Consider the following 17,900-nt stretch of genomic DNA (forward strand, 5'->3'; position numbering starts at 1 on the left):
TACCCTTTAATTAGCATTTAACAATTTTATTCATGACTTTATTTCTCTAACAAGTGTTTACATTTTGAGATTGTGCTTAGGGAGCTGTTATAGAGAGCAGGGTAGATAATAAAAAAATTCCTGTCTTCAATAAATGTACAATAGAATTTTCACTATGCACTTCTAGTGGTGTGTGTGTTATTGTTGTTTTCCACAACTTGAGTATATTTATACATGTACACATTCTGAGCTCTTGTGGGCGGGGATCATTGTGAGCCATCTACACAAGGTAGCTTAGCCTATAGCGCCTAGCAAATATTCAACACAAATGGGATTGGTTGGTGTTCCACACACATAGACTCATATATAACATGCCACGAGATTATTTTCTCTTATTAGAAGGCAATTAATTATATATCTTTTGTAGTGAAATGTGTTAACTATGTGACACTAATCCTATGCACTACTAATGCAGGTGAGGTCTGACAATGCTGGTGTCTTCACCTGTAGAGGAAGCCTGTAATAACCCATGCTCCATAGACCACTTAAATCTGCTGCCTTGAGAAATAATTAGATGCAAATAGAATGTGATAGGAAACATTTACCAGTCAGGTAGAGTAAAAACTTTCTTAATTTGAAATGCAAGGGACCAGAAAAATGAGTTCTGAATTAATTGGGTTTGGACTATCTGATATTTTTATTAAAGGCATTTAGTCATTTAGGCAATAACAGCTGTGTTTGAAATTTTCAGTGCTGTTTGAGATTTTACTGTAAAGGCATGACTATGACAGTAATGTAATGAATGTGTTTAACTATTAACCTTTGCAGTTGGACATACATATCTAGCCATTTGACTAGATTTTCACCAGCCACCCAAGTTTCCATCTATCAGGTTTTGTTTGATTTCATTCTGATCTTTACTGACTGACACTATCTATGACTCTTTTCAACTTAATTCTTCCCTCTCAGATAGCAGAGAAAATTGATGGGAACCTTTCAAGCAGCCAGAGGAAAATGACATCACTTGTCTGCTGCTACACCTCAAGTCTTCTTAATATGTTTAATTGCATGGCTGATCTATCTCCCTATTTACATAATAAACATTGAACAAATATACCCATTAGAAAGTATGGAAGAATAAGTTCTTGACCAAGGTGGAAAGTTCTTTCGGACTATTCTAAACCTTTTTTTAAACAAATATGTTTTTATTGATTTCAGAAAAGGGAAGGGAGAGGGAGAGAGAGAGCTACCTCCTGCATACCCCCTACAAGGGATCAAGCCTGCAACCCAGGGACATGCCCTGACCAGGAACCAAACAAGTGACCTTTTGGTTGATGGGACAACGCTCCACCAACTGAACCACACTGGCCGTGCCTAAATCATTTTTGAAAGGTGATATTCATAATACAAAAATCAAGGTTACCTATGATGTTTTCTAAGTAGACAAAACAAAACAAAACAAAACCATTAGGATATATTCATGAGTCATTCTAAATTTGAAAACTTTGCTGTGATGATTTTGTTAGGCAAAGAGAAGTGACAGCTCACTGGCAGGAACTAAGGTTTGCTTATTCTGCTTAGCTAAATCTATCAACAGCCTTCAATTTAGTAAGAAAGACAAGCTAACTATACATTAAAGAGAACAACACATAAATCAACCTAGAGTAATATACTACAAGCATCAAGTTAATGGTAGAGACAATGCTTGTCAGAATTTTGGAGGTGATCCCAATTACATGTGATGACAGATCTCACACGATTGAACCAAAGTTCAAACAATGTTGCAAGTTAACTGCATAACTGATAGGATCTCCTAATATGGCAAGGCTGATTTAATTATTAAGGGCATCTGTGCACTTTTACTTATTGACATGCATATTCTTGTCATGCTGGCAACTTTCCCCTGTCCTCTGCGGAGCCTTGTAGTCTTTCAAAGCTGGGAGGGATTCTCTGGTACAGTCCTTGTACAAATGTGCCAGGGCTGACCAGCAGATCCTGAGTGACAGATGAATGGAGTACTCCAAAACAGTGTTTGCTGTGAAAGAGAGGGCTAAGGTACTGCCTGGCTAAAGGAACCAGATAGCCTCTATTGCCTGCCTCATTAGGCTTTTATTGTATCAGCAGTTTGAGATAAAGTTTAGATACAATCAGCAGGGTAAGTAATCTTGGGAGGACATGTGTATTTGTAATGTCCTTTAAGCAAGGACACCCAAAAGATTAAGCATAAGGATTCCAGTAAATACCTGGGGTTCTGCATGTGCACAGACTTGTTTGGAAAGGTCAAGGGATAATTAGGGGATCTGCCTCTGGCACTCCCCTAAGTTGGAATTTCAATAAACAGGGTGGGCGGCCTTCCACACACTTCCCTTTTCTTGGAATGTACTCCTTACAAACTTTCCAACCAAGTCTCATGCTTCCCCACACAAATGTAGAGATGAGTGACCTGGGCTGCGTCCCAGAGCCAGGGGTGTGGTCTAGCAGATCAGATTCTGGTCCCTTAATACCCTCCAGTGATAACTTCTAGGGTCTCCTTTATCTTCCTCCATCACCATTCTCCCACTCAACTTTAGAGAAGGGACATCTCTACTTGTTCTGGATGGAGCTGAATAAAAGTATCATCCTTTCCCTTTTTAGACAATGCTTTTTGCTTTTGTCTTTTTTATCTCTCTCTCTCTCTCTCTCTCTCTCTCTCTCTCTCTCTCTCTCTCTCTCTCTCCTATATTTTTTAGAGCAGTTTTAGATTCACAGCACAATTGAGGAGGAGGTACAGAGATTTCCAATATACCCCTTGTCCCTACATATGTACAGCCTCTCTCATTATCAACACCCCCCACCAGAGTGTAGCTTTTGTCACAACTGAAGAACCTACACTGATAGATCATTATCACCCAAAGCCCATACTTTAATTAGGGTTCACTCTTGGTGTGCTGTACATTCTGTGGGTTTGGACAAATGTATAATGGCTTGTATCCAGCATTGTAGTTTCACTGCCCTAAAAATTCTCTGTGTTTCATCTACTCATTCCTCTCATCCTTTCTCTCCCTAATCTTTTAAATTGTTTCTATAGTTTTGATTTCTCTTTATTTTCCATTTTATTCTTTCTCACAGAAGCTCTATTTGTGGAATAGATAAACATGGACACTCAGGCTAATTTGCATTAGCCTTGTGTTCAATGAGTAATTGAATGGTTATATTTTTACTATCCTTTATATATGTACCACAGCTTTTTTAAATCCACTCATCTCTCTTAAGTACTAATGATCAAAAATACATATTTGGCTCAAAGGAAGGCTAGATTTACAGGCTTCCATTTAAAGTGGGCTGACTTCAGACTAACGACCTTGAGATGAAGGTCTCTTTAACTCAAACCCATTGAGCCATCTAATACCTGGTCCTTTTTAAATAGGTACAGATTATATTATTCATGGGATATAGAGAGGTCATTCAACTGACCTGGCTCTATCCACTGAATAAGTCAGAATTTACTTCCTTTTTGAAAAGCTAGTTCAAGTTTGTTTTTTTTAAATCAAATGTTCGAAGGCACTGGTTAAAAAAATAGTTTCAGAGGCCATAGTTTTGGGGTTGGAAGTGACTTTAGCTACCCAAGGACAAATGTAGTCTTCTGTTATCATCAATGGCTAACCCTAAGGGCTTCTCTGGGTCTTGTCTCTGAACAGCTTTCCTAAAGCAGTATTTTTAAGCCCTTACTCTAATATGCTCAGGGTGCTAGGAAAGAATGTTCTCTTAAGCAGGGCTCAGAATTCCAGGGAGAAAGTGCTTGAGTAAGAATATTGAAGATTTCCCAGAACTGAAAATTTCAGAAAAAGGGCTTGAGTGGTAACTGACGTGTGTAGTCGATGATCATGAAATGGAAAGACTAAAAAATGAGAATGAAAGCCCAGGATAAGAGAAAGGCAGGTGTCTTGTTCTGTTTGGGCTGCTACAACAAATATACCATAGATTGGGTGACTTATAAACAACAGTAATTTATTTCTAACAATTCTGGCAGCTGCGAAGTCTACGATCAAGATGCCAGCAGATTCAGTGTCTGGTTAGAACCTGTTTCTTAGTTCTGAATCACCGCTCTGTGTCTCCACATGGCAAAGGGGTAAGGGAGCTCTTTGGAGTCTCTTTTGTGAGGGAACTAAACTCATTCATGGTGCCTCTACCCTCAAGACCTCATCATCTCCCAAAGGCCCTACCTCCAAATATTGGGGAATGATTTTCAACATGTGAGTTTGGGGAACACAAACATTCAGTCTATAGCATTAGGGTAGGGGGTCAATGTCAGGGAAAGGATTCAAATGGGCTTATTATTGACATATTGTTTGCCATGTGCTGTCACTGTAAACCTTTTATAGATACTGACCACCTTATCTTCATCATAACACTGTATGATAGGTTATAACATTAGCCCACTTTACAGATGAGGAAACTGAGACACAGAGTGGTTATCTAACCTGCCCAGGGTTTCCCAGCAGGGAAGTGGCAGAGCTGGGTTTGAACCCTGGTGGGTAGGCTTCAGCATTCAGGCAATATCAGCACTGCTCCTCTGCTCCCAGGGAGCCACATTACACAGCCCGGAGCCAGGTCAGATAAAAAGAATATTTGGTGACTTGATTAGAGAATACTTCAAAACTACAGCGTTGGCCCAGTCAGCAATGGAGGGAGGGGGCAAGCAGGGAGTGAGTCATAACCAGGGAGTCAATGAACTGAATAGCTGGGCAGGCATCTCAGAAGCATAAATGCAGGCACTCAAGACAGGCAGTCTTCCTGCAGAAGCCATCAGAAGACCAAGCATCCCTTTGAACAGTCCGGGCTTTGCTGGGAGTCTGGAAGGCAGGCTTGAGCACCTTGCTGCAGAGATATTTTTATCCTGAGAACAAGTGCCCTCACTGTCAGGAAAGCTTCTCGCTATTCCCTGCTGGTACAGAATGAACTCGCAGGACTGAGCAGCTCAGACCCCAGAGAGCGGAGGAGATAATTGGGTGCTTGATGGGTAGAAGTAGGGGACTGCAAGGTCCTGACAATTAATTTAGAAAGGCAGGGCAATGACATAATTACCTCTCTGTTTTTCCCAGTGGGTATTTCAGATTCATTCTCTCTCTCTCTCTCTCTCTCTCTCTCTCTCTCTCTCTCTCTCTCTCTCACACACACACACACACACACACACACACACACACACACACAATTTAGGAAAAGTCACAGTCAGAAAATGGATTTCTGGAGTCCTTTTTTCTAGAATGAAAGGTCACTAAAGTTATGATGCTCTGGTTCTTAGGGTTGCCTCTTCCTCCAGAGCATATTCTGTGCCATATCTTAAGGGTTTCTATCATCTGCTCCAAATGAGCGTGACAGAGTGGCAGACTGTCCCACCGGGATGCCAGCCTGCCCAGGGATTACTTTCCTAACACTCCTGTGCTCCACACTGACATCCCATACTCTCAGACTCCGCTTCTGCCAAGCCTGTCCGCTGCGGGGAATTGGTGTGTGTCTGACCAAGCAACTCTTTTACTTCCATCCTGACCTCCCAGCTTCTCACCTGCTGTGCCTGGAGCGGTGAGCTATAGCAGTCGCTGCAGAGAGAGCCTGCTCTTCTCTGATGCTATCTGCACCTCTCAGTCCTGGCCTTGCCCAGCTCAGGGCAGCTGCAATCAGCAGGACCAAGCCAGCATTCTGTCCCTTGGATTCCTTTAGTCATGCTACATGGCATTTAGACACACTACATGACTCCTGGACAGAGACACTGGTGTGGATTCAGGTGCATAGCAGACAGCTACCAGCAGTCAGCTCGCCAACCATCAGCCAGGAGAGCACTCATCCCCGGCCTGATTTTTTTCTTGCTTTGCTTGGGTTGGACCTTATTGCTGTGTAGCGAATGTAGCCGAGCTGGTTTCATCTCCAAATGTGTGGACCTGGTAAGCAGAGTTCCTGAGTGATCATGTGACACATCTGTGGGAAATACAGGATTAAACCCTTGCAGCCACTTCGTTTTCCTATCTGTAAAATCACATTAGTTCATGCTAAGCAGGAGTAGGTTGTCCTGAAACTGCGTTGCTGCGTTTCTTTGAAACTTTGCTAAAAATGAGAGAACACTTATTTCCCAGACAATTCATGCTACTACAGATCTCTTCGAGTCAAGTTCCAAAGAAATATTCACAAAGCTTGTTAGAGGCCGAATGGAGCAGAGTGATACATGAAGAGGCATGCCCGAAAAGTCACTTATTTGCTTGCTGCCAAAATGCAGCCTTGCTTTAGGCAATTTGTTGCAAGTCCTTTGTGCAATGCAGCTGGGCACTCCAGCCACGTGGCCCCACCAGAGTTCCATACCACCCGCAGCAGGAAGGAGTGGGTCAGTGTCCAGGGATATGCAGCCACAACACATGCGGGGACTGTTCTTCAACTGGACAAAGTTTAACTTTTCAGAAATTTGTGGAAACAATTAAGCTTCAGTCATGTTAGCAGTGTCAGCTCAGAAAATGAGACCAGTTAGTCGACGGTACACTGAGTGGCCCGATTATTATGTCCACCCCATCAGTACTTCATTGACACTTCCAAAAATACTGAATATTGAAAAATTCCTAAGCAAATACTCTCAAGGTTTTATTATTATTATTATTATTATTATTATTATTTGCATAACTAATTCACTTCATTGTACTGATGGGGTGGTCATAATAATCTGGCCACTCCGTGTATATTGTACACACAGGAACTTGCTCGCTGCATTTGTGCTCAACATGCTGTGCGTTTCCTTTTCTCTCTCCCATGGGGTCCCCTTTAAAAATACGACTGTAAGTGCATCTAGTGCACCTGACTGGAGGGAACCCTAACTTCAAAAGCTTACCACCGCTGACCCTGTCGCCAGTTACCCCACTGAACCACGTCACTAATGTTAACCCACACTCATGAGGTTCAAGTGAACTCTTGCCTTCAGAACAGCAGTTCTCAAAGTGAGTTCTGGGACCAACAGCGTGAGCATCGCTGGGCTCCACACACTAGCTCTGCAGACTCTGAAACTCTGAGGTTAGGGTTTGGGAATCTGTTTAACCAGTGCTTCTGTCGCAGCTCAGCTCTGATAACTCTATCAGTTAGCTTTAGCGGCAGAGTGGAGTCACGTGGTAAGGTTTTGTTTTGTTTTGTTTTGTGTTTTTTAAGTATGTGGCATTTTCACTCCCATCAATTTTGAAGTAGTTGATCTGTAGAGCAGCCTCCAGGGAGACTTTAGGTAAAGAGCTGAGAACAGGTCTGAAGTCTTGCTGCTAAAAGGGTGAGTACATGAAACTGACGTGGGGATTCTGCTACAATGCAGGTGCACTTTGGCAGGGCTGGGATGGCGTCCCAGACCCTGCATTTTTAATAAGCTCCCCGTGATGCTGAGGGACCACAGTCTGAGCCCCAGACCCAAAGGCAAACTGACCATTGGCCACTCCCCTGTAGATGCTGGATGATGGTGGAGGCCCACTCCTGGCTGCTTCTCCAATTGAGAGTCAGCTGTGTTAATTCCCACGTAGGGCATCCCCTTGGCAATAGGTGTAGCTCCCTGTAATTTAGTTAAACATTTGAACATCAATAAAATAGCACTGTGAGAAGAAAGTTTACCCCCCCCGATGTTACTCTGAAAAATAACTTGAGAACTTTTGAAAATGTCAATAAAGGCAAACTGTCCTGGGGTGGGGTAGGGTGGGGAGTCCACTTAACTATGGGCGGGTCGCCCAGTGTCATTAAAATCTAGATAGATTCTGCACTCAGGATGCGTTGTCGGTGATTCTTAAATTCTTACCTTAAAGAAACTGAACTGGAAATACTGAGGGTGTGGTTTATGCAGCACAGGTGGCAGAGAATTCTAACATCCAAAAGCATCCCTATATCAAAAGTTTAAGAAAGACTCCTTCCATCACCATGTATCCCCTCTATACCCTTCTACCTCCCCCCCCTCCCCCTTCCCTCCGGTAATTATCATGCTGTTGTTTGTGTCTATGAGGGCTTTTTTTCTTAATCCCTTCACCTTTTCCACCCAGCCCTGCAACCTGCTTCCCCTCTCACAGCTGTCAGTCTACGTACACTGTATATATGAGTCTGTTTTTATTTTGTTTGTTAATTTTGTGTATTTGATTTCCCAATAAAGTCAATAAAAAAGGGAACAATTTGCAGAGGAATCAACAATTTATCTGTTTCAGTTAAAAAATATTTGACACCTATATGTATCATTTGGACGATTTCTTGCTTTCATGGACTTTATTGATTGACTACTAGTTTTGATTGTGACGGGTAATGCAGCTGCACTGTAATTTTGTTTTATAAGAGCATTATTAATAACTACCTTGAATGGCCCATTAGCCACACAGCAGGCGCTCTGAAAGGGGTGAGCATTTATTTTAGCCAATCCTCACTAGCGTTCTAGGAAATAGTGTTAATATTCTCATTTTGGAGCTGAGGAATGCAATAGGGTCTTCTGTTCTCCTATTTAGCTGGCATCCTAACATCCGCACAGACTAAGAAACATGAGATTCCTTATAGCCTAGTACATTTACTTAAGAAAAAGGTCACAAACATTCCAGAGAAAGTGACTAACAAATGCATAATTATTACTTGACTAGAGGCCCAATGCACGAAATTCATGCAAGGGGTTAGGCCCTCGAAGCCCTGGCTTCGTCTGGAAGGTCATACAGAAGGACGTCTGGAAGGTTGTTCAGCTGTCTGGTCTAATTGGCATATTACACTTTTATTATTATAGATATGAGAGTTAATCTGCTTATAGTAATACATTGTTGCGTTCTCAACCAACAAAATGGTTGTATAGTTAAAAAAGGTGAGAGGCAAAAGGTAACAACTCCTAATAATCTGGCACTAACCGAGTTTTCAAGTTTCATCACCACCTCCAACTCCAATACACACACACACACACACACACACACACACACACAATTCACATGCACACACGTACGCACATGCATGGACACACACACACACACACACACACACACACAGAAGCACAGCGGCAGTGGACTTCTTGATCTTCCCCATGTACTTTTCTCATGCCACCCCCTTTGCCTGAAATACTCTCTGAACTCTTTTCTCACTTAGTAAATGTCAATTTATCTTTAAGATGAAGTAGTTCCTCCTCTAAGAACACTTAACCAAGTCACTCTGTCTCTGGTAACAGTGTGTGTGGATGACTAGGTAATAGAAGCTACAGGTGAGAAGGATGGATTTGGCAGAATGAGTTCATTCAACACGTTCTTGCTAAGAGCCTACACCGCACTGGCCGTGACCGTGGGTGACACTGCCCTGCCTTTATGGGACTTTCATGCATTTGTTCCCATGTTCCACTCTCTTGCTACCTTGCCTGCACTTCCTGAGTTTTTCATACTTAGCTCAGGCCTTCAGTTTAGTTGCTGTCTTTGTGTACTCTCAGAGTCTCTGTGTAACTCCCCAAGATACATATGGTCACCCATACACCAGCCTGCCCTTTAGGGAATGATTGCACTCCACAGATTGTTTGATTGTAAGAAAACATCCAAGTCTCCTGAGTTTTATGTCTTCTCAGCCCTAAATTATTTCAGAGAAGAGCAATTCCCTCCTTTGTTTCTCCTAAAACAGTTTATCATGCTTCTCAGACTTTTATGGTTGTTTATACAATAGCTTCTCTTTATTGTGCACTTTCAAAGAAAAAACTGTCTTATATATCTTTTTTTCATATTTTGTTTTTCTATTTTTATTATTATAAAATATACCTAATATAAAATTTACTATGTTGACCATTTTAAAATATTCAGTTCGGTGGCACTAAGCACATTCACCACCTCTGAATGCATCTTGAGAGCTTTTTCATCATCTCAAACTGAATTCCACCCAATCACTAGACAGTGATTCTTCACTCTCCCCTCCCCCCAACCTCTGGTAAGCTTTATTCCACTTTCTGTCTCTGTGAACTTGAGTATTCTGGGTATCTCACATGGAACCATAGGACATTTGTCCTTTTGTGTCTGGCTTATTTCAAGGTTTATCCATGTGTCAGCATTTCTTTTATTTTGAAGGCTGAATAATGTTCCATTGTTCATTATATACTGCATTTTGTTTGTTCATTGATTCATTGATGGACATTTGGGTTGTTTCCATGTTTTGGTTATTGTGAATAATCTATAATAATAAAAGGGTAATATGCTAACTAGACTGGGAGACCTTCCAGGAGACCTTCCAGACATTCTTCTGGACAAAGCCATGGTGGCAGGGTCGAGGTAGAGATGGTTAGGGGCCAAGAGGGGAGGGCAGTTGTGGATGATTAGGCCAGGATAGGATGGTATTTGTGGGTGATCAGGCCAGTGTGGGGGGCCAGTTGGGGGCAAGCAGGCCATCAGTGGGGGTCAGTTGGGGGTGATCAAGCTGGCAGGCAGGGAGGAAGTTGGGGGCTAGCAGGCTGGAAGGCGGAGTGGTTAGGGGCAATCAGGCAGGCAGGCAGGTGAGCAGTTAGAAGCCAACAGTCCCAGATTGGAGAGGGTGCAGGCCGGGCTGAGGAACAACACCCCCCCCAACCCCCTGCACAAATTTTGTGCACCAGGCCACTAGTGCTGCCATAAACATTGATGTACAAATTTTTTGAGTCCCTGATTTCAATTCCATTGGGTAGCATTTTTTTTTTAAATAGTGCCTCACATAATTCTTTGTTAAATTGCTAAATAAACAAAGGAATAAATTATTGAATAAGTGATAAAACCTTTTACAATCTCATATTATTTTTTCCAAATTCCCATTACTTTTGGTATTTCCCCTCTCCTTATCTCAAGCCACCAACAAAAAGGAATCAAAACATTAAAATTAACATTTATTTTTAATATAAATGTTATATTCTTCTGGCCTGAAATTTTCTAGAAATTTAAAATTTCTACTGGTTGAGACAGGAGATTCCTGGGACCAACTGCTCTTCTGGAAGATAATTGCCCAGAGAGACTCACAATGAGGAATCAGAGGTCAATGGAAGCTGCATCTCAACCAGAGGTTCACGTTTCCAGAAACCAAGTCAGTTGTTAGGTTCCACTTGCTTAGGCCACACCAATAAAGCCAAGAAGAGTGAGAGCCAGGCATTTGTAACATCAGCTTATTGAGTAGAGACAACCATGAGGAGAGCAGGAGAGTCCAAGTCTTGGGTGTTGGCTCTGGCCAAGTGCAACTCTATGGTACTGTAGTGAGTTCTGTTGGGGCCATATACTTGCTTCTCTAATCACATCCTCTCATTGTGCAATCTGACCACCTGAGACAGAAAGATAAGATGATAGGACAGGCAGGGATGTGAGATAGTGGTTCTGTTGACAAAGACCATTTCTTCCCTCCTTGACCCGAGGGGATATTTGGCAGCGTCTGGAGACCTGGAGATATTTTTGGTTGTTATAACTGGGTGGGGAGCTACTCATAGCATCCTATGAATGGACACCAGAGATGCTACTGAATATCCTCTAATGCGCAGGGAAGAATTATCCAGCTCAAAATGTAACCGTGGAGTTGAGAAACCTGTTCTGGAACAACACTCTCCTTCCCCCTCCACTTTTCAGAAAGATAAAGTGCCTAATGCATGGCACCACTGCCCATCAGTCAGAGCTACAGCTGGAATATCTTGACCCAAAATCTATTACTTTTGTTACTAGTATTCCCACTGTGGGTTCTGTAGCTTAATAATTATTTCCAAAGTGCTTGCATGAACTCAAATAAAATGTGCTATTTTAAAAGAGAAAAGAAACTCTGCATATAGCATTTTCTCTGCTGAATCTATCAACTATACAACCCAATAATTGCTTTCTCTTCAACTTCCCCTGGAAGTATTCTTAGGAATAATAAGTTGATATTTGCTAAGTGCTTTGGGCTCCTTTTGAAAGAGGTGGTAAAAACTTCTCTAAATTATTTTTATCACCCCTATAAAATGTAAAAGCAAAGTATCATTCCTTGTCAAAAACAGGCTTTACCCTGATTTTCTTAAATTATAACCTCTGATAGCTATTGAAACTCTCTTATTATGGCCAACATTGTGTTATCCTCAGATTCATACCAGCTAAATCTATGAAATAATGGGCTGTAGTCTGATAATACTGTGAACTATTGTCGTTTGGAACATAGCTTCAAACACTGTGAAAGATTGGCCTCCTAAGCTCCCCCTTGTTTCCAATATGAGGTCAATGCTATGGCCTGATATATTGATTAATACTGCCAATTTGATTTATTAACTTACTAATTACTAAGAGGGTTTTCTAAGGATTTATTGTTCTTCATGAAAAACCATTACACTGGAAGGAACCTTGAGGAATCTCCACAATTTCTATGCCTACCTTCAGGGACAACCACAACCTGATGAATTCCATCTACCACTACTGCACCCTCCTATGAAAAGTCAACCACCTCCCTTGGATGATCAAATTTACTTTTTAAGTGACCCCCATCGTAAGCATTCATCATTCTCTCTAGATGGAGCGAGTGAGGAGCAAACAGAAGAACTGACTTATTTGGGAAGTTGTACGCATGGTCCACAGATGACCTGTGTCCTAACCCCTTGTCCAAGGGAGACTATGTAACGAATAGGGATCCACTTGAAGACATGTGCAGCACAGGCAAGTTGATCTTAGGGGTCTGGGAGGAACATGGTCAATAGAGCCCTGTTACCTCTGTCAACGGGAAATGCACAGGTCATTACCAGAGCGGGATTGCTCTGCTTCTAAAAGTCGCGGGGCCTGCTTCCCTGAGGTTGCACCACAGTGTGCTCCAGTGGCCTCTCGATTTTCCAGCAGAAGCAGCAATTGGGTGGGAAGGTTGGTACCCGGGGACTTTTTCTTTGGAGGTTGCATTTACACAGCAAGTGTGAGGTTTTATTTAGATTGGATGCTTGACAGGGAATGGCTCAGGAAGGCGGAGGGTGATGATGAAGGGGCTAAGCCCCTCAAACTCCTCTTAGTTCAGCTCTTGTGTTTCATACATTAGAACTTGCAATTCAGATCCCCTAAAACGTGAGTGGGAGCAGAGAGCAGGCCGCAGGGCCAGAGGGGGGTGACTTCTTTTCTCATCTAACTTACCTGACAGTCACAAAAAAATGCCTAAAATGCCACTTTGGAGGATGTGTTCCCCCCAGTAAATACTTAAGTAATGTTTATTTTGTCCCCAACATGCTTTGTGCTTGTCATGAGTGATCGTTGTGGAAAGATGAAAGAAAAAAGAGCCATTGTCTCTACCCTCATGAATTTTAGTGTAAGAAAGAGGCAGACAATGAAAAGTAAATTTATCATTAAAATTCGAATTCAGTTGATGCTATGAAAAACAGAAAACAAAACACAGTAGAATAATAAAAAATAACTAGGCCCTAGCTGGTTTTGCTCAGAGGATAGAGCATCAGCCTACAGACTGAAGGGTCCTGGGTTCAATTCTGGTCAAGGACATGTAATTCAATTGCAGACTCCTCCCTGGAATGAGCCCTGGCAACCAATCTTTGTGTTTCTCTCACATCAGTATTTTTCTCTGTCTTTCCCTCTCTCTTCCACTCTCTATAATAATCAGTGGAAAAATATCCTCAGGTTAGGATTAAACCACATAATTAGGACAAAAGGTGGTGACATCTAAGAAGAAACCTAAAGGTTGAGAAGTGCCCAACAATGATTTGTGTCCATTTGTTTATGTTGAATTGAGAGACAAAGCATACCTACTTCATGAGGCATTCATCATTCTTCTTAGGTGGAAACCATCTATTCATTCTTTGGACTGCCACTGAATAATAATAATAACAATAATAATAGTATTTGCATCTCCCACCAACCACTTATACTCTAGGACACAGTAATTAAGTCCATGGTCTGCACTCAATCAAACAAGTTCATGCTTTTTGTCCCCTGAGACTGTCCAACATAGTTGCTTGATCTACATAAGCAATAATTATTTGTTAAAATAAATAAATAAGTTATCTTTAAAAAGGGTACCAAACAGAATCATATCCAGTGACTGGCAGAGGGAAGGCCTTCTCTATATTTCTAGCACTTTGCATGTGTCTAGCACATAAGAGGTGTTCAGTAAGTGTTTGTTGAATTAAAGGTCCAAGAACACACAATGTCAGCAGCAAGGAAGATATTGCAGCTCATATCTGCTAAGCCTTGCGTTCTCTAAGAGTTTGCTGGCCATACAACATCTTGATTCCAAAAATACCATTTCCTTTTGGCCCGGTGATTTCCATAAGTTCAGCATCAAGTCCATCCTTGCAATTAAACAATTGGATATCACAAGTTTGTACTGATTCCCTTGTCATTTGGCAATGACTTTGTCTCCTGAATATTATAAAATATTGGGGAGAGTTTTTCTTCCTTTCCTGAAAATCACACATAGAAACTTCATTTTCAGTGCCTCGGAGTTCAGGTTCTCTCAGGGGCACCGCCAGCCCCTCTAGCTGCCACAGCTGTGTTGTTTCCTTTCTGCAAAGCCAAGGCAGACAAAAATACACCCCACAGATGCTGTTCTGAGTGTGTGTTCCAGATAGTATATGGAAGGAAGATGAGAAAAGAGGCAACATCATAACAACCTGTTATACTCTGACCTACAAGCATTTCCAGTTTTTGTTGGGGGTACTAATAACAACCAGAGGAGGTATCGCAGTAGGGCTGACATGTGAGACCTTAAGACATGGGAAAGTTTAGCAAAGATATTTCAGCAGGCGGAGAGTGGCAGAAGGCAAAATACACTTTTCCTATGGAGGAAATACCTAACTTCCAAAGCAGAAGCAACAATGGGAGAAAATAAGGGAGGGGAGAAAGGAAGGGTAGGAGGGAGAGAGCCTTTTATTTGATTCTCATGTATAGTAACTCAAGCATGAAAGACACTCCCCAGTCAAATTAGCCAAGCTCAGAGTCCTCATTATTATGAGAAGAAATTTAGCTATTAAAATAATTATCCTAAAATGCATATGTTGATAATAAGATATGTCTTATTGCTTCTCTCTTTCAGGTTATTGAAATCTCTTAAGAACCATTATCTCATTAAGACTTGGTATATGGTTATAAGGTTGGGGATGGGAAAATTATTCTTCCTTTGCCATCCAAGAGATAAGAATAGAAGGGTTGTGTGAATTGTTGTGGGTTACCCTGTAACTGTAATTAACAGCAGAAATTATACTGGATTTCAAAGCTGTCTACTCTTGAACTAATACATTTCCCCGTTGTATTCGATCTTGACTCTTATTAATCTACTAGAGGCCTGGTGCACACAAATTCATGCACTGGGGGTTGGGGTCCCTCAGCCTGGCCTGCCCCCTCTCACAGTCCAGGAGCCATTAGGGGATGTTCTACTGATGGCTTAGGCCCAGTGGGGAGTGGGCCTAAGCTGTAGTCTGGCCTCCCTCTGTGGGAGGTGTCCAGGCTGACCAGGGGAAGGTGCCACCGCCCTTCGGCCATCACAGCCGCCTGGCTGTGTCCAGAAGGACATCCAGCTGTCCAGTCTAATTAGCATATTATGCTTTTATTATTATGATAGACTGACATATCTGAATAAATCTAAAACGCCTCATTTAGAGTTCTTATAGCTCTGTTTATTTCCTAATTTCTTGGAATTTAAAAAAGTAACAACAGCAACAGCAAAAATATTTTCCCTCAAATAAACCAGAATCTGGCAAAGAAAAGTATACACCAGGTAGATATATCCTTTTCCTTGGAAAATCATCTTTAGTTTATATTAAGAAGAACAATTATCTTCCCACAAGAAGAACATCTCCCTTAAATCTTGAAAGGGATTATATTCTGACTGACAAGCATTTCCAGTTTTTGTTTACCATCCTACCTTTATTTTTCCCCAGTGGGAGTAGAGATGCTGAAAGAATTTGGTAACTTGGACTATTGGCCTGTTCTATGTCTTAATTTCCTTATCATTATATTCTAATATAAATATATCATTATGCTCTTCATGGCTCCCTATTTCTCTTTGCCTTATTAGAAAAGCTCTTTTAGGGGTGTGTGTCCCTTGAAGTGGTTGACTTAATCAACCATACTCTAGTTCTACTTTTTCAGGGTAAAAGGGATGTTGGTTTGACATCTGAAACTCTGAAAAGCCTTTGAGTTCAGATCAGAATCTTTTCTATACCAAGTAAATTTTTGTTTTTTTTGCCCATGATTCTCTTTGCTGTTTTCCTCTCTTGAGGCTATTAGCATAGAGATAGTGTCTTTTATAGATAAAATCTCCCCTAGCTATCTATCACTGCCTCTTTCCTACCTGAAATCCTAATTTTTTATTTTTGATATCACAATCATTTTCAAAGTAACAACCTGACATATTATAACAAATTGATGTGCTTTAAAAAAATGTAAAATATTTTTAGCTGCCTAGTATCATGCAGCATTTGGAAAAATAGGCTTGCTATGTAGACAGTTTATTTCTACTCTAAATTGACTATAGAAGGGTCAGGAAAAGAAGATCTTTTTGCAAGAATTTTTTCTTTTGTTACTAGACAATTTCAAAACTTCAAATTACAAAGTATTTATGAAACTTCACAAATTGTTTATGAAAATTCACAATATTGCTATTTGTGAATGCCGATGAAATATAAGAAGGGGTGCTAAAAAGGAACGTCGGTGAGAGTGACAATGGGAGATAAAGGATTTGAGGTTGTTGGATGAAGAAGAGACCGTGCTTTCAGAGAATCTCAGTTCCTAGGAGCCCTCTTGCCCTCGTCAAAATTTAACTCTATTTGTCTGTTGTCCATGACCTGCTGATACCAGTTCCACACCCATATTTCTAACCAAACTATTCTTTGTTGTTCTATTCCTTTGTGGGCTTCACTCTTTCCTCCTTTGTTGGTGGTCTTCTCAAAGTTTTGTTCAGAGTCACTGTCAAGAGACCTGTAAATTCCCCACCACTTGGAGACAGTCCCTTTGAGACTCACCGGAGAGCCTCAGGGTGCCAGCTCTAATAGTCACCTACATGATGTGACTGGACTTCCCTGGGTTTCTCAGTCACTTGTCACGGCCCCTGCTTCTTCTCCCTGGTTACCAGCACATCTTTTACCTAAAATGTTAGTAGAAATAGAAACATCATGAGCCCTAAATTTATATCTATCTCAGATATTTTCTTCATCCTTAAAATAGTTCAGTAACAGGATTCTCTCTTTTTCTCTTCTCCTCTTCTTTTTTATTTTTCCCATTGGTGATTTAAGAGAGTACATTAAAACATCTGTGATTCACCTCAGATATAACTGTCCCCATGGAGTCATGGAGAGTCACGCTGGGGATATGGGCCTCTGGATCACTAGGCTACTAGTGTATCTTCAGCAAATGCATACAATATAGCTCTTCTGAGGTCACGTGATCCAATTGAAGACAAGAGTCCAACATGGAGCCAAGGTAGCATCTACAATTCAAGTGGTCCGTGAGTGTGGCCTGAGAAGGTACCAGATGGAGCATGGAAAACAGTACTAGATAAAATAGAACATGGGGGTGTCAATAAAGAGAGACCTTTCATTCTACTCTTACTTAATGACTTACTGATGTGAAAATAACCTAACTTGATGTCTGTGAATTCTAACCATCTGAGGGAAACCAGCTGGGCTAACCTTGCATTTTAGATATGCAAATTTGGGATGTCCCCACACAAGCATTTGGGAATCACTCATTTCACCTCTCTAAGCTTTATCTATAAAATGTTCAAAATAATATTTACTATACTATGGGGCTATAATACATACAAAGTATGCTTGGCTGGTGTGGCTCAATGCCTGAGTATCAACCTATGATCCAGGAGGTCACAGTTCAATTGTCGGTCAGGGCATATGCCTGGGTTGTGGGCTCAATCTCCTGTGGGCATGCAGGAGGCAGACCCAATGATTCTCTCTCATTATTAATGTTTCTCTCTCTCTTTCTCTCTCTGAAATAAAGGGGTCCTAATATAAAGGCTGATAGACTTAATAGTCCAAGCCC

Source organism: Myotis nattereri (assembly GCF_964212035.1).
Source record: "Myotis nattereri genome assembly, chromosome: 8".
NCBI classification, from domain to species: Eukaryota; Metazoa; Chordata; class Mammalia; order Chiroptera; family Vespertilionidae; genus Myotis; species Myotis nattereri.